General features: G+C 43.6%; 1 pseudogene; it reads left to right on the forward strand.

Annotated features, from left to right (window-relative positions):
* Positions 1-507: 507 nt before the first annotated feature.
* On the forward strand, positions 508-5,964 carry LOC144804818 (uncharacterized; annotated as a pseudogene).
* The last annotated feature ends 18,751 nt before the right edge of the window (positions 5,965-24,715 follow it).

A 24,715-nucleotide genomic window follows, 5' to 3' on the forward strand; every position in this document is an offset into this window, starting at 1 on the left:
TTGAGGCTAAAAAGTCACTCAAAAGGGACACCCAAGCAAGCTCCTGCTCCCTTGCCCCTAGTTCCTTGCTTCCTTGCCCCCCCCTCTACCTTCCCGTAGTTCAAATGGGCTCATGCAGAGGCGTGGGAGTTCTTGCTTGATTCTTAATTTTTAAACAAGATTCTGCCTGCCCGTGTCTGTGAATTCCCGAGACACTAGCAAGCCTCAGCAAATCATTAGTGAAACAGCTGCGTGACTGGTGGAGAGTGTCTGGCGCCGATTCTATAGATCGTCACACTTCAGCAAGTACCCGGGCTCCGAGCTCCTTTTTACCTCGGTGCTCGTCTCGCTCATTTACTCGCGCCCAGCCAAGCGCCTCAATTATCCTTAGTGTTAACGTTCCGCACTCCGCTTCCTTAGTTAGCCCGTTTGCTTTCCGCTTCCCGCTTTTCACTTTTTACGGAGTTCTGCTCCTGCTCCGGTTTTCCACCTCCAGCGTTCGGCGTCCATTGGGTTCACAGGGCACGCATGCGCAAACACACCTTCGGCAACAACAGAGATCGTAAAGTCAACCTATCATGGGCTGAAGCATGTATTATGCCACCCCTGGCTGGCCATCCAAACTGACACCACAGGTTGATCACTCAGCTTGAGTAAGGTGGTGTAATCACCCCTTACTTAGATATAGTATACCTATATCTACCTTTATATATAGACACATATTCACCGATAAGTAACTCCCATGGTAGGCCTCGACAATCCTCGAGGCAGAGTGCTTGGTTTTATGTGAGAGGGTGCCCTAGCATGAGCTGAGCCCCTCTGCAGCTTTCAGAACCATGTCCTTATAGCTGTTCTATGATATAGCCATACCATATACTCTTAAGTGCATTATAATCCTCGCGGTTAAATGCTAACTTTGGTGTGGCTTTATCAAAACATGTGGTGTAAGGTGTTAAACACTTTGGAATACTACCCCCTCCCGCCAATTCCGGCGACGGGGGTAGCATTCCACCCTTCTAGAGGGAAAAGACATGTATGGTACTGCTTTACCCGGTTAGGGTTAAGCAGAGCTTCAGCATCACAAAATGGATGCTGCTGCCACAGACACAAGTCTGACCTCCTGCTGCTGGAAGAAACTCAAGCAAGGGAGGCCTGGACAATGGGATTCCTGTTGAGGGAGGTGCTAGGACCTCCCCATACAGCCTGTAGTGTATTGGGGCAGGGTGGGTTGAATGGAACAATGCTTTTCCAGACACTGCCTGGGGCACACAAGATGCTCCATGCATAGCCCGGTTCAAACCAGTTGCTGGGGCACTCCAGCCCCGCTCTGGCGCGATACTGGACAAAGGGTAAGGGGTGTAACCACCCCCTTCCCAGGTGTACCCATAGGAGGGACCTAGTGGGTAATCCAGCCCATTTTCTTAGTATAAAGATAGGTGCTGTGTCCCCAGGACTTTAGATTATCCTGGAACGAAACTCTGAAATGAAACTCTTTAACCTTCGACATTCTATACCGACTAGAAGACTGAAGACATCTCCCTTGTGGTCAAGGAGTGACCACCCTGTGTAAACAGGGACCCCTGTCTTTAGTAACAAGCAAGGTAAAGGCGGCAGTTGTCAATTGAGCTGATCCAGTGTGAACAGGAAAGCATTGTGGAAAAAGATGTCCGGAGTTACCTTTGTCATATATACTTCCTGAAGAGTTACCTTTGTTATACAGTTCATAAAGAGTTACCTTTGCTATACACTTCCTGAAGAGATACCTTTGTTATACACTTTCTGAAGAGCTACCTTTGGTAGATACTTCCTGAAACTGAATTAACGGCTGCGCTTCCTGATTCCTCTCTTTTTCCACAATCTGTTCTGTTTAAATGAAATCTTGTCCTTGTGTATCTACCCAAAACTGTACCTGTAGCACATGAGTGCTCTGTGGCTGCCCTTTCCTTAGTAATTTACTCTGAACAATGGTAAATCCTCCCTTTTCAGAAGTAAATAAGATGTGACATGTTCAACCGCAGTTTTAATGAAATATCCATGTATGGTAAAATGTTCCTTACTAAATTTCAAATATGGTAGCGAAGAGATGTCTTCTACAGCTGGTTAAATATTGTGTATTCACATTGTATTACATTTGCATTTAGTAATATTACATTTCTTTACATCCAACAGAAAATAAGCCTTAAATGCACGGATTGATTATGAATAATGAAGATACCACATCAAACCAGCAAAAATTATCAAAAATAAGGAGCTCCAAAAACATCAGTGCAATCAGAGGCAGAGGACAGATCCAGTAAGAAGCAGTCAAAGGCAATTCAGTGAGTGTACGAGTCTGAGATCTGCACCTCGACACCCCAAGACGAAGAAATTACCTCTACAAAACCAAGACAACAAAACTGACAAACCACCTGCTGTATAAACAAGCGTCCAACACCAGCTTTGATCATGAGGCCGGTATGAGAGTTGGAGGAAGGTCTCGTGTCTATTTGGGATCCATAGCTTGGAGCAAACTCCCTCTTCAGCTTTGAGCTGTTAGCAACATGATAATGTTTAAAAAAGGTTGAAAACTTGGCTTTTTGTCCATGTTTGAAACAAACTGATTTACTTTCTTTTCTGACCTGTGCTTTGCCCCGGGACACTCTCTGGAGTAGCTGTACACATTACGAGTCGATTCACCATCATGATATGGCTAGAGCAGTGCTTCGCTATCTAAACTGGCAACAGACCACCATTCAGTGCTCTCAGTGTATTGTTAACTCTTTCTAGCCAAACCACAGGCACCAGGGAAAAGCACAACGAAGTGGAGCCAAACAACTGAAGGCTAAAGGAAAGCGGAGATCTGCTCTCTGAAGTACAGAGTATTGTCCCATTTGCACCTACTGGAAGGAAGATTAAGCTTTACCCGCAAGCAGGCGAAGCCATTATCCAATCTAAAGATGCAATCACCCTCAAGGAAGCCTGACTGATATTATGAATGTGGCAGGTATTTAGTGAACCTTGTATTTTATTGTTAAATCGGAAATCAAGCGTCCAAAATATCACACACATACAGGGAATGTGAAAATAACGCAAGTGGTTTATTAACTATCCTGGCCCTTCAGGAAACACGGTTAGGAAAAAAATCTGGCAATTGCACTGAATATGTCAAGAACTCTAGCCAGTTAAAAACCATAAAAGAGAATCAGCGAATACAAGCAGGGGAAAAACCATACCATTGCACTGAATGTGTGAAGAGCTTCAGTTGATTATCACATCTCCAAACACATCAGCGAACACACACAGGGGAAAAACCATACCATTGCACTGAATGTGTGAAGAGCTTCAGTCGGTTAACAGACCTCCGAAGACATCAGCAAACACACATGGGGGAAAAACCATACCATTGCAATGAATGTGTGAAGAGCTTCAGTCAGTTATCACACCTCCAAACACATCAGAGAATACACACAGGGGAAAAACCATACCAGTGCAGTGAATGTGTGAAGAGCTTCAGTCGGTTAACAGACCTCCGAAGACATCAGCAAACACACATGGGGGAAAAACTATACCATTGCAAGGAATGTGTGCAGAGCTTCAGTCGGTTATCACACCTCCAAACACATCAGGGAACACACACAGGGGAAAAACCATACCATTGCAGTGAATGTGTGAAGAGTTTCAGTCGAATTTCAAACCTCCACAGACATCAGAAAATACACACAGGGGAAAAACCATACCATTGCAAGGAATGTGTAAAGAGCTTCTGCCTGTTACAAGAACTCCAAACACATCAGCGAACCCACATAGGGGAAAAACCATACCAGTGCAGTGAATGTGTGAAGAGCTTCAGTCGGTTATCACATCTCCAAACACATCAGCGAACACACACAGGGGAAAAACCATACCATTGCACTGAATGTGTGAAGAGCTTCAGTATGTTAACAATCCTCCAAAGACATCAGCGAACACACACAGGTGAAAAACAATACCATTGCAGTGAATGTGTGAAGAGCTTCAGTCAGTTATCAGACCTCCAAAGGCATCAGAGAATACACACAGGGGAAAAACAATACCATTGCAAGGAATGTGTGCAGAGCTTCAGTCGGTTATCACACCTCCAAACACATCAGCGAACACACACAGGGGAAAACCATACCATTGCAGTGAATGTGTGAAGAGTTTCAGTCACATTTCAAACCTCCACAAACATCAGAGAATACACACAGGGGAAAAACCATACCATTGCAAGGAATGTGTAAAGAGCTTCAGTCAAATTTCACAGCTCCATGCACATCAGAGAACACACACAGGGGAAAAACCATACCAGTGCAGTGAATGTGTGAAGAGCTTCAGTCAAATTTCACAGCTCCACGCACATCAGAGAACACACACAGGGGAAAAACCCTACCATTGCAATGAATGTGGCAGTAGTTTTACTTACTTTTCAGCATTAAGAAATCATCAGCGAGCTCACAAAGGGGAAACAAATCTTTTAAATGCCATGAATGCTTGAAAAGCTGTAGTTTATTATCAATCCTAAACAGGCATCAGCGAACACACACAGAAGAAAAGCCTTCAAGTGCAATGAATGTGTGAAGAAATGTATTCAATTATCAAGCCTATGTAGACATCAGCTTGCACTCACTCTGTAAATACCGTACAACTGTAGTGAGTGTAGAAGTACCTTTAGGAAATCTTCCGCATTAAGGATTCATCAGTTAATGCACACAGAGAAAAAAACTTTCAGGTGCAGTGAATGTGTGAATATCTTCTGTCAGTTATTAAACCTACGGATACATCAACTAACGTACACAGAGTAAAAAAAGAGCATTGCAATGAATGTCAGAAGTGATTTTGTCAATTGCAAACACACCTGGGGTAAACCTTACAATTGCTCTAAAAGTGTGACGAGCTTTTGTCAATTTCTGATCTTACATAGCCTCAGCGAACACACACCTTCATTTAACTCACTTAGAAATAATCCCAGAGATGCAGTGAATTCAAAAAGAACTTAAGAACATTAACAATAATATTGACTCATCTGAGGACATAGACAGGGGCAGAACAGTGCAGTTATTGTGAGATGAAGGAATTACAGGAACAAGTATATAATTATGTTAGTAATTCAAATACCAGATGAATGAAGACTCGACTAGAAGAAATGAAGAAAACCAAAGATTTGTAGAATATTGAAAGTGTCTTTTCCCAGTGATTGTTCACTTCGGTACACATAGAAAAAACAACGTGATATAACAGGAAATCCACTGGGAGACTAGCACAATGAGGAATAAAAGAAAAGAAACACTGGTAGTTTTTATTTGGCAATAAAGAGTTACAAAAGAAAAACATCCAAGTGTTCCGGTTTTTGCCACCTATAAAAGTGTAGGGATGAATATGATTCTGCCTGCACATATTGCTATATTAGCATAAGTGAGTTAGTTGTGAAAACGCCATTTTGCTGCTTTTGCACATGACACAACATCTCTGTTTTTATAAAGACAAACTGCTTGCTTTTCCTTCACATGAGAACGGTCTGTTTTTCATATCTCTAGACTCACACTGCGACCTCAAGTCTGCACAAAGTGTTCAAGGTTAAAATAACAATGTATGCTGTTGATGCAGGTTGATCGGCCCACGCTCTAGACACAACACAAACACAGCTGCTCATTTCTGAAACTCATGTGCTTTAAATATTGCACTGCATGCATGAGTGTAGCACTTGGGAAAAACCTTTCAATCGACAAAGAGCTGTGCTGATCTAGGATGTGATTCACTTCACCTGACTTTGGAGGTATGGGGTTCCCGGTTTTAACCTAGAGATCTTCTATTATCATAATACCTAGCTCCTAGCAAGGGGAGGGTGGTACACACGGTGCTATAGACCTGGTTCCACTATCATTATAATATGATTTCTCCCTTTGTATTTTATGGAATTTTAACAATGTTGATTGTATTGATTTTATGCATCTTTATACTTATGTTAATAAACATACTGCATCTACAGTGTCTCTGATTGCTCACGATGTGGACATTTATGAGAATAAAAACAAAAGAGTGTTCTTGATTCCCACTATTCCTGAGAGGTCCCAAAGTCGCTTGTTCATTGGTAGCTTCGCTGTAGTACGGAGAATGAATGAGACACTGTTGCTACTCGGATAGGGGTTCTGGGCACTGAGGTGGATTTTTGGTACACCACAAAACACTGAGGTCGTGGTTTTCTGTACATGAGCAGAATTCCTGCAACATGGCGTCCAAAGTCTTGATTAGTGCTCGTATCTGTCCACAATACCCTCAACACCTTTTACGGTTAACAGGCGTGACGGATTAACCTACCTATATAAATGTGTTATAGGTTAATTCAAGCATGAGATTTATGAAAAGGTTCACATTTTGAATTACTACCCTTTCTTGTACTGCAATTTATATAAATTGTTTTTCTTCTCTATGTCCTCATGGATGTTATTGACATAGCTCAGCATAGTTGGGCAGCGCTCTGGCGTCATCTGACGCAGTTTGGAGTACCAGACGATGGTATGTCTGTTATCTTTGTGGTGAGTGCTGATTCGGCGATCCCCTTTGAGCTTTTCTACTCTTGGGTCACGTTTCCTGCAATAAATGCGGATGAGGATACGTTTCATACATACACTCACACTGCGATTCCTGTGAACTATACTCCATATAGGACACAAGAGATTCCAATTTAGGCATGGCAGCATTGTGTTTGGTTGTATGGCACCCTCCCCCACACCGTAACTCCGGTTCGGTTAGGTCCCTTGTCAATTCCTGGGGCCACTTGACCAGTCTTAGTCGGGTTCACACCATATCCACGTTATCTCAATGCCCCGATTGACGACTTGTGTCAACTTTATACCTCTTTTGTTGGGGTAAATAGGGCTTTAGTTCAATATGTTTCTTGCAGCGGAACAAGTTGTACCGGCCGGGATGTAGATTAGTCCAGTCATGGTTAATTCGGTTAATTCGGTAATGGGCAAGCACCCTCAAACTAAGTACGATATGCCTTATTGGCTTGCTGAGAAATTTGACCAACTGGAAGCAGTGTTTCCTAATACCACTCCTGTGGAAAAACACAGGATTCTCACAATTAGTTTGCAGAAAGACTTATTGCCAGAGGTAACAGATTGTGAGATTTAGGGTAAAGTATTTGCAGCAGAATATGCGAAGTGTTTCTGCACGCCGTCTATGAATGTCTTGCCCTCAGTGATCAAGCATGTTCCGGATGAGCACAGTGCGGAGGCGGCTGTAGAGTTGAGAATGAGGCTCGTTGGAGTGTTTGACGTAGTTGCTGATCTCTTCTTTTGTAATGTAAAGGGAGGTGCGGTTAACTTTCAGATGTCGAATGCTTTGCGCCTTGTCCAATACGCCAAACCCCGAGCGTTACCATGAATTATTGCGGAGGCTTATAAGACCATTGGCCGCAATGGTTTGGGTGTTAAGCCTTTTGCTAAAACGGCAAAGTCTACTAAAGACGACCATCCAAATTTTCCAAAACAGAATTGGAAGAATAAAAATCAGGGGAAGTAGCAATAGAAACAGGTTCGCGTCCGGCGTCGCCGATACCAGCGTCTGCTGATCGCACTTATGATTTGTGCGACCACGCAAGAATTAGGTCTCCTAATAGATTTCAGGTTCTTCACAGGAAACATCGTGCGCAAGCTGGTGGAGGAGAACACGGCAGGGGTCGGGGTGGCTCTTAAGGACGTGAGCAGCCCCGCCCGTCTGATGGTAAAGGCAAGCAGGAAGACTTGCCACGTTAACGCCCTCATTTTCAGAAAAAGAAAGTTGCTGCGTTAACCGTAAGGTATGCCACAGATAGTGAGAACACAGCTTCAGATCCTGACATGGGCATTAACGCTGCTCGACAGCGCAGCGGAGGTTACAATAGTGCGGCAAGCACTGCGTCCATATCTGAAGGCGACAGCAACTGACACTTTTATCACAATGGAAACTGCTGACAGTAGGGTGGCTCCCCCTGACAGACTATATGATATAGTTCTTTTAATAGAAGGTGATATCCAACGTGTAATAAAAAGGATTTTTTGGGAATATCTGACCTCTACATATGACATTCTGTTAGCTGAGTCACACTGGCCCCCGCTTTTCATTTTGGACGCTCCAAGAGGGGAGGAGGTCACCCTCCCCAGCTTTCCGCACACCGTGCCCAAGGAGCAGTCCGCAGAACTTTGCAGAAGAGTGTGCTCTGGTTTTTGCACCTGCGTTGTACCATACTCAAGTCGGGTAGGATCAATTTTCTCCCAGACATGAGATTCCATTGCGGTTTATGCCACAGCCACCACCCTGCTATCCCATGCGGCGATTCGTTTAAAGCCCCCGTTGCAGAAATCCTTGAACAATTGTTATGTTATGTTATGTTATTTATGTTTTTTATATAGCGCAACGGATACTCAAAAAGAGTGTCCCGGCGCTTTGAGTAAGGGGAACAGATTCAGAATAGCATAACGCAATTAAAAAAGAAAAAGAAAACACCACACACGCAGAGAACAAGGAAGAGCGGCTAGGGAGGCCTACTGGGTAAACAACCAGGTTTTAAGACCTCTCCTAAAGTCCAAAAGACTGGTCGCTCCCCGAAGTGAGAGTGGAAGCGCATTCCACATCTGTGGGGCCAGCAGACTGAAAGAGCGGCCGCCCAAACGAGCTCTCTTAATACGAGGGACGGCCGCCATAAACAACGATTCAGACCGCAGAGAGCGGCCCGGCTGGTAAAAGACCACTCTCTTTTGGAGATGTTTTGCTCCTACTGCGTGGAGTGCCTTATAGGCCAATATCATGGCCTTAAAAGCGATCCGTTTACGGATCGGTAGCCAATGCAAAGTCCTCATTAGCCCGGAGGCGCTGGCACGTCTGTTTAGACCAAAAATGGCCCTGGCCGCCGCGTTCTGCGCAACCTGAATTAGAATACCAAGGTGGGATTGAGACATGTGTGTCACCTATGAATAATCCTCATCTCACTGTTACCAAACCTGATGGGTCGTACTGCCTGGTTTTGGATTATCTTTGTGAATCAAAGGAGTTAGGTCCATGTAGGGTATGGGGTAGACTGGATCGTAATAAACTATTTTAGATCGTTTAGTGCAATACCAGAAAGAATAGAGGCTTCATGCTAGATAATTAAAACTTTATTGTTTTTCTGCATTTTACACAGAAAAGTGACAAAGCCCTGATGACTGTCTGGGAACTGGTTTCCTCGGACGAGAAACGGGTCGGCACATCTGAGGGAGCAATCAATATCACTAAGCGTTTGAACTAGCACTGGCTGGTTGTAAAAGTCATCCTTATTTTAGGACGTGCTCCTTCCTTTTGACTTTGCCTCTACATTCTTTATGAATTCAGATTAACTTTATTGAAAAAAATTTCAATTGTTTGTGTTTGTATAGTGAATTTTTTGTGGAATGTATGATAATTGTGTATATGAATTGTAAATATTTTGTTTCTAAATAGTTAGATGTTGGAATTTAAATGTATTGAATGTACAGTTTTTTCTTTTTTGTGAAACTTTCAAAAGAAGAATGACATTTTTTTTCCGAAATAAACAGGTATAAATAAATATATCGGGTCAAACTCAATAAGTTTGTGTTTCTCCTATGATCTGAAATAAGTTTTTGGAAATTAATTGGGTGTAGACATATTCTTGTGTTTTCTGGTTTTGGATTATCGACATTTAAATTCACATTGTCGTACATGTGCGGTACAGAACACCCACAGTTCAGCTCTCGTTAACAGTCTAATGCGAAAAAGATTTAAGATCACACGAGACATTTCAAATGGCTTTTTTAGTCATAACCTGTCCTCCGTTAGTAGTCAATGGACAGCGTTCACTTGTGGCGGCAAATAAAAACAATTTAAAAGATTGGCCATGGGCTATAAAAACAGCCCAGGTGTCTTTGCCGCACGTGTCGTCTCTTTCTTAGATGGCATTGATCCTAATGCGCACTCGTACATTGATGATATTTATCTAATGGACGACGAATTATGGCCGCATCTGTGTCGCATTGACCGCATCATAGTTATGTTTGCGGACTTCGGTTATAAATTTATCTTTGCAAAGTCAGACATTGCGGAGTTCACAGTGTTGTTCCTGGGCTCAACAATGAAGGTAGAGGTCTTGCACCTCACTTCCTACAGAAATGCGCAAGTTTATGGTCTCCTACAACTCTGAAAAAACTACAATCCTTGCCGGGATTTTTGAATTTCGGGCATACTTATATTCCCGATTATGCCCAGCGTATCAAACCTCTATATGGTTTGATGCAACCAACTTTTACCAAGTCATGCTGGCTGCCTGAACATTCAGCTATTCTTCAATTTTTGCAGTCTGATCTTCTTGAATCTAAGTACTTATTGACTCAAGATAACCACACTAACCTGGTAATAAGAATTGCGCCTGGTGCCGTGGGTTTCACGTACTTGACGTTTAATGAAGGAGACACAGTGCCTATCGCTTACAAGTCACACTTGTACACTTCGGCTGAAAAACGATTTTCTTCTGTCGAGAAAGTCTTGACAGCTGTACAGATGGCGATTCTAAAAGAGAGAGCTCAGTCACAAGGAAAACACATGTTGGTTGTTACACCTTATACTGCATTTGAAGCAGTGATGAACGCCAGTGTACCAGATTCTAAGGTTTTATATCCTAATTGGATACAAAGGGCAACTTCGTTGACATCTCCAGATGTCACATTTATCTTTGACCCCTCATTGCAAACTTCAGGAGTTCTTACAGTATGAGTTTGTTCATCCCGCTCCTCTGTTCATGCGCACGCTTGAGGATTACCATTGTATCATTAACACTAACGGTTCGGCGCAACCGGTGATAGGATCTAAGCATTCTTATTCAGTGGCCTGCGCAATCGTGGCTGGGACCATGGTGAATGGAGAATTCAAGTCCGATGTCGTGCACACGCAGACATTAGGTGACTGTACCGCCCAGTTGGCAGAGCTACATGCTCTAGTGCTTGGGTTAGTGAGAATGAGGGGTAAAAGGTCCCAATCCCTTACTAGCCGTTTATTGAGCAATGGTCCCTCTTTTTTGTCAAGCTTGCCCTCGGCATGGGGAAACCCCTAACCCCCTATTACAGCAAAGTTTGAGAAAGGTGTGTCAGGGCAAGCTTTGTTTTTTATAGTCTATTATGGAAAAATTCCAATCGCACGAGACGACTCGTACCGGCATTACACCAAAATCAGGGAATCCCCATTTATCCACAGAAAAGAATGACCAGATATACTTCTTCAACCTGATTCGTAACGCCCTGAGGAAGCCCCAGGCCGGATGGCCATGTAAGGGGTGAAACCAGTGTTGGCTGTTGTCCTACGTACTATCACGACTATGGTAACACCTTTATTAAACAAAAAAATGAACCATTGGGTGATTGGAATTTTTCCATAATAGACTATAAAAAACAAAGCTTGCCCTGACACACCTTTCTCAAACTGTTCTCTAGTGTTTGCATTGAAGTTTGCTGACCCTCGTGTGACTACTTTAATTGTGAGTGACTCTTATTACTGTGTTCAGTCCTTCAATAAAAATGTATTATTTTGGACTCAGAATGACTATCGTGATTCCAAAGGTGGCTCAATTAAGCACAAGATGCTATGGGTTTGAGTCGCAGAAATAAAGAACGTCTGCCTCTCGTAAATGTAATTCATACTCTTGGTCACCAGCGTGTAGGAGTACACGCTGTTGGTAACAGTCTTGCTGGTGAAGCAGCAAAGACCGCAGTAGCAACATATGTAGTAGCAGTAGTTACAAGGTCCAACAGTAAGAATTATGATGACATCTTGGCAGCTATAGCTGCTACAGAGATCGGTGATAATTACCCTAAGGGTTTTCCTTCTAAATACTCTTATCATTTAAGTCCTGATAAAGTTCCCTATGTGAGAATTAACAACGTTGGTGACAGGCTGATTCCCGACGCGGACCACAGGCTACCCTTGATAACAGTCGCTCACGAAGGCATAGCCTCGGTTCATGCCGATGTTTCAGTGTATGTCTCTATCTTACAGCAGCGTTACTGGTGGCGTGGATTGTATAAATAAACTTGTGAATATGTCCTTTCTTGTTTTGTATATCAGCAGATTAAACCTTCAACTTCTGCACGGCAGCCTCAGCTGTAGATATCTAACAGACCACTTGGTTGTGTTTATTTAGATCACTGCTGACCTTTTTCTGCTGATACTTCGTATAAGTATATCTTAGTTGCAGTGGATTCATGCACACGTTTTCTCTGCGGTGTACAAGGAAGCCATGGGGTCTTTGTGGGTGCAGGTGAAATTTTTGTCTCCATACCGGCTTGAGGGCAATTCTGTTGTGGAGCGAATGAACCGTGACTTAAAGCAATCTTTGACAGCTAGGGTTTTAGGTACTACGTGCACTAAATAATCTTCCTAGAAGATCTCTGGGTGGGCAGACCCCGTACAAAATGCTCTTTGGCATAAAAATGTTTGTCACGGACCTTGTTGGTCTAGACATGGCGGCGACAGCCGTACCCTTTGACGTAGATAATCATTCTGCTGTGTTACAGAACCTACAAGAGACTCGAGGCAGTCTTGCAAAGGAACACTTGCCCTCCACATATGGAGCTGCAGCTGCTCTACAGATTCCGGTAGATTCCGGTAGTTAGCTGGCTACCCCGAGTCGGTGACCTGGTCTGTGAGAAGGTGGAGAACAAGAAGGAGTTCAGCCCCTCGTATCATGCACCCGTTCCAGTGCTTGGCATACAGGGCACAAGAACAGTCATTTTACCACCACTTCCTGGTGGCAAGGGAAACAGGTACGACTCCATTGACAATGTCAAACTACAACAAGTGGCTGATTCTTCTTAGTATGACTCCTGCTGTCTCTTGTCCAGCACTGATGAGAAATTCTGTTTTGGCCTCTGCTGACACCAACATCCCTGACCTTGCTATAGATATGTTCACAGTCACTAATGCATTATTAAATTCGCCAGCTGGCGATCCACATGAAGATACTGAGTATACATATCCCACGGATTTGTCATTGCCTGCTGTGTAAACAAGTCTAGCTGACCAGTCACATTTTTCCTTTGACTCTGACTCTATAACATCGAGTGTACCATTGAGGTTTTCTATTTTTGTTACTTGGTTTAAAAGAAATTTTTTAGTTCCACCTTGGAATTACATCTGGTTGGTTCTCATCTCCATTTTTTTGTTCATGTCGATTGGATTTGTGATGGTATTTTTCCGTCTGGTAAATGGACACTATATAATTGAACGATCAAAAATCAGATTAATTGATGAAACTTTGGCCCCACACTCCTCATCACACATTATGAAAAGAGACCAGACTTTTGTCAACATCACAGCCTAGCCCGTGCTAGATGTTGTAAAATTTTGAGATACTGTAAAATTTCGAATTCATGGACCCACAGAGGTGGTTAGTGTTCCTAATGTACTTCATGTTTCAATGGGGGATGTTGTGAAACAAAACATACGTTCTGATGATTGGGATGTCCAAGCCATTGAAGCTGTCTTTTCTGATTTGAAATATTATGCTGCCTTTGATGCTGAGGATTTATATTTAGACTCCACAAACTACGCCGACTTGTTCTGTTACCAACACTATGGCCATCACTTTCAACATAAGGCTAATACATTTAGAAAGGTGATTAATTACACCCAATGGGAACATTGTCCTACTCCCATAGAAGGCAGCTCAAATACCCTTTTGAATAAATTCACATATTTTACTGACTTTGATCGGTCTAACCTGAGCTCATTTTATTTTAAATTAAATTACAAATCTAATTCAAAAGTGAGACTTACTCACTCAAAATTGTTGTATTCCAAATCCTTTATGGATCAGTTAGAAGTGGATGGCTACAAGCTATGGAAATATACCATAGATCTTAAATCTGTTTGGGGTTCTAGACCCTGGCAAGTGCAGGGCACTGAAGCTTTACACCAAGCATGTCTTATTCTCGGCCACATGTTGTTTTTAAATAGTACGATCTCACAAACAACTTGTCTTAGTTTGGCCACTTCAAAACACATGAATACCCCTAAAATTCCTAATCTGCATGCTTACCCTAATTGGAACAATCATACCGATAGGTCCCTTGATGAATTACAATCTTTCATTTCAAATTCCTCCTTTAACATTTCGTCCCTGGATCCTGAGGGTTGGCTGTTGTGGCCACCAAGTTCTGATTCTTGTCAACATGGCTTTCTGGGTTTAGCCCCTGGCCTTACACAGGACAGAACTGATCCATTTTTGAAACTTCCCATTCAGTTACCACCTAGTCAGTGGGGAAATGATGTCAAAATTGGCTGAAACATTCCACTCTTTCGTCTGTTAAACATTATTTATCTTTGTTCACTGACAATGTTGATTTAACTGATTTTGTTAAGGGTCCTGTGAGTGGAAGATCTAAAAGATATATATATATATGTGCAATTTACAATGAAGTTTGGAAACTGTCGCAGGTTGAGGCTGCTTCCCGTTTAAGAGCAATAGACCAAGCTAATTTGGAAAAAGTGCTTGCTGTCATTGATAATAGCATTAACACACTCGCTTTCAGGCTTTACACCTTGGGTAATATTGTTTCATCTGTTGTGAATATTGTGTAAGATGATGTTTCTGTTTTGTTCCATGGTCAAAATCAATTGCGGTCCATCATGCAGTTTGCATGGACCTTACAAACTTTAAAATCTGGGAAAGTGCCTTGGGACTACATTAATATTTCGTCAGTGTTTTTACAGTTTAATCGAACAGAAAAATAACAGTTCATGTCAATGAAGGATGCGTCACATTCTCTATCGCATATAAAAAAATTAGAACCATTACCATTTTCTGTCGTCGAATCTAATTCAGCTGTTGGTTCATCCATGGTTTAATAACATTGCCTTTTCCTCTGTATAAGTTTAGTTCATGTATGAAACACTATGCCCTGGGTAGATATGAACCACTTGGTACCGCTTTCTCCATGAAGTTTGGTCTCTGCCCTTCTCATACAGATGTCGGAGGGATGGCTAAGAGGTTTACTTAAAAGGGGAGGAGTGCACTTCCACACCTGATCATTCACTTGTATGCAAGAATGTTCAATTGCACGGCACGTGTAATGTGGAGGCTACGAATTTAGCTTGCATTTTGAAGGGAATTCCTGTGCTAGCTATCATACCAACATTCACACTATTAGCTAACGGTAGCTTTTTGCTTTTGAATCATGAAGTTTGCTGCGGGATGTTGGCTTGAATTTCATACATTGTCACTGTTTCACAGCGAGTAGTTTGCTGTAAAAATGTGCTTTTCCCGCCCTGGCATGGGAGGCTTGATATCTCTATTTAGCCTTCCATTCTGACCCTGAAAGCAGAGTTCAACAATTTGAACAGAATAAGAGCTTTATTGTCTCAAAAAGAAGTCGCTCTCACTTCTTCTCATGAAACATTTGTCCTTCATGTAACTAACACGCGTACAGAAGTACACACAATTTTAAATACGGATCTCCCACTTCATTTTGGCACTTTAATCCACACTATATTTAATGCCTCGACCACTACAGGCCTGGCCCACTTTTTTAAAACTGTTAGCTCCGGCCTTTTGACCTCATTCCAAACTATATTTGGTGTAATACCGGCATTTTTTCATTCTATTTTGTTCCAGCAACTTTGGCGGCTTCCCTCTAATTCTCGCCTTGGCTGCCGGTGTGCTGCTGTTGATTTGCTTGCTCCAAAATGGCTGCACTGTCTGTGTCAAGAGACAGCCGACCCAGGCTCACCAAGCTTCATGATCGAAAGCTTGAACACTATGGAGTACTGCCTTTGGGCACATTGGGTTTGGCATATGGATTATCATTTCGCTTTTCATACTTTACTTGCGCTCAGCCCGTGTTCCATTACCTGGATTGCCAATTGGAATGGGCATTTGCTATGCATAGTTGTGTGCATGAGCAGAATCCCCGCAACAAAAGCAGCTCTAGGAATAAGGCTTGGACTAAGAAGGGTATTTTCAGCTAACTTTAGGGATTAGTGATAAAACCTATAAACTCAACACACTTGGACTGAGTCCCTGCAAAAAGAACTAATTTAACAAGCACACACTGGTGAATATTCACAGCTGATTGTGGTGTTTGGTTGTTTTCTACAACAGTGATGATTCAGTGACAGCGGCCAGAGAACAGTGTCCAAAAGCAAAGTGAAAGGAGAAGAATGTGAACTGTCACTCTCGGGTATATTGCTTGCAGTACACAACATTTACCACCCAAGCCCTGATGCTGCAAATTATATCATCAATGATGGCATAGAAGTTATCATGAGTGATGTAATATGTGGGGTAATTAGCAGTGCATGGCCAGGGTGCGAGTTATAGTTACCTTAGGGCATGGCCCCAGATGCTCCAAGCCTACGGCATGAACCAGCATTGCTCCTGCTCGCAGGGACAAGCTAAAAATGCTGCTCCCTGCATGCGAGAGCAATTTTGTTCATCTGTTTCTCTGCCCACTTCACAGCGGGTAGGGAAGCAATTATAAAGTCTGCTCTCAGCAGCCAGGTGCATTTTTCAATGCTCCTGCCTGCTGGCTGCAGAAGTAGTGTTTGATTTCGCTTTGCAGGAGCTTTAAAATTGCTCCCACGAAGCGAGAGCAAACACAGGTTTCTGTGTTCGGACCAGTGCGGGCAGGGAAACTGTTATGCTCTGGGTGTGGGCACCCCAGGGCATAGCAAACCCGGCAATGGAGTATGGGTTCCCCAGGCTTATTAATGGCCCTGGGAGGGGTGCGTTTTTTGCTTCGTGCCTGGGATGCCCTCCTTTTGATACGAAATCGGCCCAGGGAGGTGGACTGCATGGCTTCCCTCATTACAATTACGGCTGGGCCCCGGGTAATGGGGTTGCCAGGTCCGAAATTGGCCCAGGATGGGGGCATCTGCCCCCTCCTCTGTGGTTTGGATAGCTAGGCTCTGGGGGTGTTGTGGTCCCCAGGGCTGAAATCAGCCCAGGGAGGGGCCACGTGCCCCCTCCTCTTAAGTTTCGATGGCTGGGGAGTGGTGGTCTCCAGAGTCATACCTGGCCCGGGGAAGTGGGGCCAAGTGCGCCCCCTCTCTCCTAATTCTGAGGCTAATTATCCCCCAGAATCTGGCCCACCCGGGGGCATTATAAAAAACAAGTAGGCCTCTCATTTCAGCTCCTTCCTGGAAAGTTTCAAGGTGAACCATCAGGCGGGGCCCGAGAAAAACAGCCCCCCCCCTTGTATTTTCCATAGACTTCTTTAAACAGTGCTGTAGCAAAATCTGCTGAACAGTATTACACTAACTTTGGCATAAAGCTAGATCTTGGCCCACAGATTTAGCTTTTTGTTATTTGGTGTAAATCCGATCAGTAGTTTTTGAGAAATTAAGTGTAAAAAATAACTGTATATTTAGGCAGTTGGTGTCCAGATGTGCTCTGATTGACCAAATTAAGAGGCAGTAGTCAATCCTGATTGGTTGGTTTCAACCTGAACAATGTGTTTTGGCAGCCTTTACCAGACTCAGAGACATAATAAATTAATTAAACAAGCATTTTCAATGCAATAGGCTTCGCATCTGCAAGAGTTTAAGCTATAAGCATTGTGAATGACAATGCCTTTTATTTATGTTTTAAGAAACAAAACTTAAATAAAAGGGATTATCATGTACAATACCAATGACACAAACTCTCGTAAATGCGAGACCCAGTGCACTGGGAATTGGAACCAGCAGAGAGATATAGGGAAAGAGAAAGATGGAAAGAGAGAAGGAACGAGTACACATGTCGAGACAGAGAGGAAGAGTGAAAACACTGTGACCGTAGATAAATTTCATTCTACTGAAACTAAACGCAAATGTAAAACTTCAAAACATGAAAGCATAATTATTCCACTTACCTTGGAGAAGTTGATTGAAGGGAGTAATGAAGCCCATGGCTGACTTGGTGGCCGGTTGCAAACAGAGTTGCAGTTTCAAAAGTGCAGGACACTGTAAACAATTTAGAATAACACTGAAAGCGGGAGCTAAAGCAACCCTAAGCTGGGTAACCAAAGCTGTTTTCATTGCCCCATACAAGTCCTGCAGCGGAGCAGCGAGCACTAGGATTGGGTGATGGCTTCCAAGCCAATCATAGTAGCTCTCCACAAAAAGTCTGGGGCAACCATTAGAGCAAGCATAAAGATACATTATGTACATTTCAGAACCAATGAAGGCACGTCCATCATGGAATTTTCCAAGCAGATGTCGTTAAACAGTGAAATACAAGGAGTAAGTTCTGATTCTGAGACCGGGCACACACTATCTGCTGTTCAAGGTCGTTCTTCCCATCCCTGCCACTGGACAAGTGGGAGAAGGCATCTATCTGGTTGGAAAGGTATGCGCTAATAAGAACAGCTCCTCATCCACACACACAAAGCCCTCCATGACACCGGCCCTGCGCACCTCAACAGACGACTCAGCTTTTAAACCCCCACCCGCAAGCTCCGCTCTGCCGACCTCACCCTCGCCGCTGTCCCCCGCATCCGAAGAACGACAGCGGGAGTCAGATCCTTCTCCCACCTCGCAGCCAAGACCTGGATCACCCTCCCCACCGACCTCCGGCAGACCCAAGACCTACTGGCCTTCAGAAGACTACTCAAGACCTGGCTCTTCGATCAGTAGCAACTCCCCCCCCCAGCGCCTTGAGACCCTCACGGGTATGTAGTGCACTTTACAAGTGTCCTGATTGATTGATTGATTAGTGAAGCAAAACTCAACCCTGGAGAAACGCAACTCAGAAAAGGTCATTTCTCAGAAATAGCAAAGGATTAGTTTCAATCATGATTCAAAATGGCGCCCAAATAGAAAATGGTGCACCAAATGCTAACTTACATATAACAATACATAAACAAAATCATTTCTATTCTAACAGGGGGGTGGGTATCCAAGGAGGGGCATGGAGTAGTGCAGAGGGAGTAGGGAATCCAAAGAGTAAGATTGAGCAGCTCAGAGTGAGTAGGGAATCCAAAGAGCTGCTGGAGTAGGGAATCCAAGGAGCGGCATCGAGCAGCGCAGAGGGAGTAGGGAGTCTAAAGAGCTGCTCGAGTAGAAAATCCAAGGAGCGGCATCGAGCAGCGCAGAGGGAGTAGGGATTCCAAGGAGCGGCATCGAGCAGCGCAGAAGGGAGTAGGGAATCCAAGGAGCGGCATCGAGCAGCGCAGAGGGAGTAGGGATTCCAAGGAGCGGCATCGAGCAGCGCAGAAGGGAGTAGGGAATCCAAGGAGCGGCATCGAGCAGCGCAGAGGGAGTAGGGATTCCAAGGAGCGGCATCGAGCAGCGCAGAGGGAGTAGGGATTCCAAAGAGCTGATCGAGTAGAAAATACAACGAGTGGCATCGAGCAGCTCAGAGGGAGTAGGGAATCCAAAGAGCTGATCGAGTAGAAAATACAATGAGTGGCATCGAGCAGCTCAGAGGGAGTAGGGATTCCATTAGTTGTTATTGGGGTGCACCTCGCTTGCTGCACTCCACACTGTTCACACGTTTGGAATCACTTTACTATTGCACGTTGTACCAAATTCTGTCTCTCTGCTGGTGGCTTTGACTGTGCCCTGCCATACTCTGTCAAACACAGGGGTGATATGGGGTGCATAGCAAATCTTTTTGCTGGACATAATATATCTGACATATCTCACTTTCTTCCTGTGAAGAGGCACAGGCTTTTTGCTCGTTTTCTTGCCAAGTCTTCTAACTTCTCATACACTGTCAGAAAGTAAGTTACTATTTCTCTTCCTGGTGAGGACCCTGGTCAGTCCACTCTCAGAGTGGATGTAGAGTTGGGCCTGGCCTCTCTGGACCTCTCTGTCACCAAACAGAGTGAAGGGCTTGGCCTCTCCAGCCTGGGTCTCCCCTCCGTTACACTGGTTGCAAAGCCTGTTCTCTTTGGGGCTCTCCTCTGGCACACTGGGAGTAGAGCCTGGGTTCTAAAGTTCTCTCCTCCATCACACTGGGATCAAAGTTTGACCTCTCCAGATCTCTCCTTCATCACACTGATGATGGACATAGTGCTGAAACCTTTAAACCATTCACCCCCATTCAAGAGATCTGGGTTTAAACCATTTTTCTTTTGCTCATTATATCACCCTAGTTTGGACCCAGCCATGTGGTAATCAGTCCTGACCTTGCTCCTCATGGCCACAGTCCAACCCGAATCGCCAGGCCAGGTCCTCACTGGACCGGAAACAAGCATCTTGGGACCGGTTTCAGGGTATAACCCCATATCAGCCAGGCGAGCCTGAATCCAGTGGCACGGCGAGCAAGGGACCCACGTCTTGGAATACCCTTGGCCGCGTAAGGCATAGACAGCAAACACAACGAGACAATGAATGGAGGGCTGACAGTTTCTAACCACTCATCCCCAGTCACACTGTTAGCTTAGCCTGACCCCTCCAGGTCTTTACTCCATCACACTGGCCACAGAGCCTGGCATATACCGTCACTCTGGAAGAAGAGACTTGAACTTCAAAGGCTTCTCTTTGGTAACACTGGGAGCAGAGCCTGCCTTGTCCACCATCACCCTCAGCGTAGAGCCTGATTCTTTCCCTTTGTATGGAGCGTGTCTCTTCTCCACCATACTGGGCTCCTGGGGTCTATCCTCTCTAGCAGTGGGTGCAGAGCACGACACCTCTGTGCATTAATCCTTCACACTGGGTGCATAGACTCCTCTTTCCCCTGAAATATGGGTGCAGAGCCTAGTCTGAAACAGCACCTAAAAAAACACATGCTGATGGATTTCTGAATTCCTGTTTGATGACACCCTTTGGTCCAATGTACTGGGCATCTTTGGAAGGCTTTGTAATTTGCTCCTTTAGGATACTCCCTCCCATAGAGATGCATGTTGTGAGTCGCATCATACTGATGTCCGCATTTTCACAGAAAAGTACCAATGGAACACTATGTAATATTCATGACAAAATATTGTCTACTACATTATATATGTATACAGCAAGCCTGTGATAAACAACCGACTTTCAATTCACTTCAGTCCATAAACACCAGTACCGCGGCATCAATTTTACAGCGTGATTTAATCAAATACTGCCAGCAACATCCCAACAGGTTTTGGAGCCTTGCGCTCCTTGATCACGGATAAGGTTACATGTTCCTTCCGATTCTTTTGAAGAACTCACCATGTGAAAAAGAAAACATCTTTAGTCTTTTTCTTATGATACATTATATAAACTTAAATGCAACTTTGGAGAGACAAAATTAATTCATCATTTTGTAACATCCTTATTTAGATTTCAAAAAGTGATACTTGTAAAATTCACATAACATTATGTAGCAATCACCGATATGCTACACTTTTAGAATCAATTGGTCCAATCCGCCCTGGTTGGTATACATGAATGTGAATAACTTTGTTAGATAATCCCATTTTTTGGTCATAATTAATGAAGATCAATCGATCATTCAAACAAAATTGATTCATTGTCACATGGTTGCACCACATCTGACTTTCAACCCTCCGCTGTTGATTAAAATAACTCCTTCAATTTCAATTCTGCCCAAGTGGGCCTATTATCATTTGATACGATATATTCAAACTGCATTGTCATAGTTTTGATTCATTAATTTGATTATACTTCACATCCATGTTTTTAACAATAAGAAAATAACATTCCTATCGTACAACACTAGTTAGATATTATAGCTCTCCTGCGTCTCAACGATATCTTCATGTATACTGCAAAAAAATAGACAAAAGATAGTGATTAAAATCAAATATGTAGCTATATATTTCAAATAAAAAACATATGAACCTAATATCTATTTTAATCCTTCAGTCAGTAATGATTAACCAAGATGTACCGCTAGTTCCTCATCAAGTGTAAGGCCTGTGGGATGAAGGGCGTTGTACCTGATAATCAATTTTGATTCTAATCTTCTTAGTTCTAATATTCTGTTGCCGCCCCGTCCTCGAATTGGAACACTATCAAGCACACTGTCAGAATATCTTTATTCGACTTATTCCAAGTCATACAAAGAAAACAGTAAACAATAAAACAAGACAAACAAAAACATAACATGAGAAGCAAACTAAGCCTTCCAGTTATCCCTAAAAAGCATCAAGCTAAAAACACATTATAAATACTATATACAGAATTTTACAAAGTACGATATAAAAAGATGCATCTTATCCCGTTTAAGGAACATTTTTTTAAGAAAGAGTTTGGCCAGCAGCTTTTACCCTTGTAGCTGCCACTAAAAATTTTGCAATACTAAAGGTGGTGCGGGGATTTGTCAAAAGCTGTAAATAGAGCAGTGCAGGGCGCACCTGTGTGAACCCTGCTTCTTTCAAAATGGGGAGCAAATATTTTTTCCTCTGCTCATGAAACAGACTACAAAACATGACAAAGTGCATTGTGTCCTGCACAGAAAAATTATCACAGCTGCAAGGGGCGGCTTGCTCTGGCTTCTGCCAGCAATTAAAAGAACCAAGGTGAAAGTGTAAAAGGTTAAACCTAAATTTAATTAAAAGGAACCTATGATAAGGGATTGTGACGAAACTAAGATAAGGTGCAAGATGGGGTACACTTACCAAAAGGTAGTGAGCCCTAACTGCTGGTTTCTGCAATTCAACTACCTCGCGGCATGCATCTTTCCTTTCATAAAATAGCTTCTTTATGTGGCCTATATCTTGAACCCTGATTTTTTCTGGGCAGAAAAAAAGTTCTGGGCGACCCAAGTCCGTAAATGATTTAATCAGGTAGTCCAGCCATGGGATTTTGCTATGTTTGTCCAATAATTGAACATCCCTCAAAATCATATGATTCAATGGGAGATCTTCATTTAGCCACATTTTCAACCATAAGGTCAAGGGTGCTAGGCTCAAAATGTCTGACAAATACGGTAGGCCCACCTCCTTATGGATTGAATAGGTTGGGGTCGACTGGGGGACAGATAAGAGAGATCTAATAAATCTATTTTCAGCTCTCTGGATGGGGTCAAGATTTACATATCCCCACAAAGGGGACCCATATAGAGCAATGGCCACAGGTTTACACTTATAAATTTTCAACAATGCTTCCATGGGCCTAGCTCCCAGCTTGCCCGCGAAACCTAAGAGCGCTGAGGCGGATCTTGTGACCGCCAATCGTTTTGCACTTATCTGCGGGCCCCACGTCCCTCTATGATCAAACAAAACGCCCAAGTAGGGGAATGTAGTAACCTTGGAGACTGGGACCCCACTGCAAAAGAATGATTTATGGCTTTTTTTGGCACAATCACGGCCCATGATCATCGTATGGGATTTGGACACGTTAACCTTAAGGTCCAAATTCTCCATAAAGGTGCCAAAGGCATTCAAAAGCACCTGAAGCCCAATACCAGTGCGGGCAATCAACACGGCATCATCCGCGTACAGGAGTGCCGGGATTTGGACATCTCCTGCACGCGGAAAATCCGTGCCCCTGCCTCGCAGGTATTCCCCCAGGCCATTGATGTAGATAGTAAAGAGCGTGGGGGCCAAGATGCAGCCTTGCCGAACCCCTTTTAAAGATTTAAAAGAAGGGGTACACCTGCCGTTGTTAGACACTCGCACAGCTGCAAAAAGCTCCTGGTGCAAAGTGGCCATAAACGTGACCAGAGCTTCGTCAATGCCCAACTCCAATAAGCTTAACCATAGTTTGGACCTATTGACGAGGTCAAAAGCCGAGGAGAGGTCCATAAATGCTAGAAAGACAGAACCCTCCTTGGCCACCGTATACTTAGAAATGAGTAAATGCAGGTTTATGCATTGCTCTATAGTGCCTTTTCTTTCCCTGAAACCATATTGTAGTTCGGACAGCCCCCCACAGCCCTCAACATTCTCCTTTAATCTATATAAAAGGACCCTCCCCAAAACTTTTACGGTTGAGTCCAAAAGTGAAATGGGTCTATAAAATGCTGGATCGTCCCGCTGACCCTTGTTTTTATAAATGGGGACAATAGTCGATATTGCCCAGGATGCGGGAGCTGAATTATCGTTAACTGCGTTAAACACATTACACAAAACATTCGACCACAATTTAGGGGAGTGCATAAAAAAGTCTGCCGGGACTCCATCTGGTCCAGGTGCCTTGTGTTTGGTAGTTGCCTTAAGTGCTTTCTCCACTTCTTGGGTGTTAAAAACAATAGGATGTGCAGTCCCAGTGGGCAATGAACCAATATTAGTACTCTCATCTACTTCATCACCCCCATATACATTTTTGAAGAAAGACAGCCATTTATCATCAGAAATCACGCAATCCATGGTAGCGTTACTGTCATCGGAGAATAGGGGCTGCTTAATGATCTCCCAGAATCTCCTGCTGTCCTTCAGCACTGCCGCTGATAGGAGATTTTCCCATGTTTCACGTTTGATAGATTCTTTACAATTTTTTATGGCTGTCTTATAAGCTTTCCTTAGCCTCACGATGTCATCTGTTGCCCTCGGTACAATTTTTAGAGCCACCATCAGATCTCTGTGGGCCTTCGAGCATGCTGAGTCGAACCATCGCTTGTGTCCTTGAGATCCCTGAATAGGTTTAGCTAAAAGCTCGTTAGAGACCTGGGCACATATCTCCTCAAAAGCTGCTACAATCTGTTTCCCTTGAGCGTCCGAATTCTGACAAAGCTCAACCTGATCTTTGATTTTAGGGAAGCCTTTTTTGTAGAAATTGTCCGGAATCACTTTTGCCCACTTCACTCTTCTATCTTGGTCGGTGGTCCTCAGGGGGTGTGAGGCTTTTACGATTGATGGTGATG

The sequence above is a fragment of the Lissotriton helveticus genome, chromosome 1_2, assembly GCF_964261635.1.
Source record: "Lissotriton helveticus chromosome 1_2, aLisHel1.1, whole genome shotgun sequence".
In the NCBI taxonomy this organism is placed as follows: domain Eukaryota; kingdom Metazoa; phylum Chordata; class Amphibia; order Caudata; family Salamandridae; genus Lissotriton; species Lissotriton helveticus.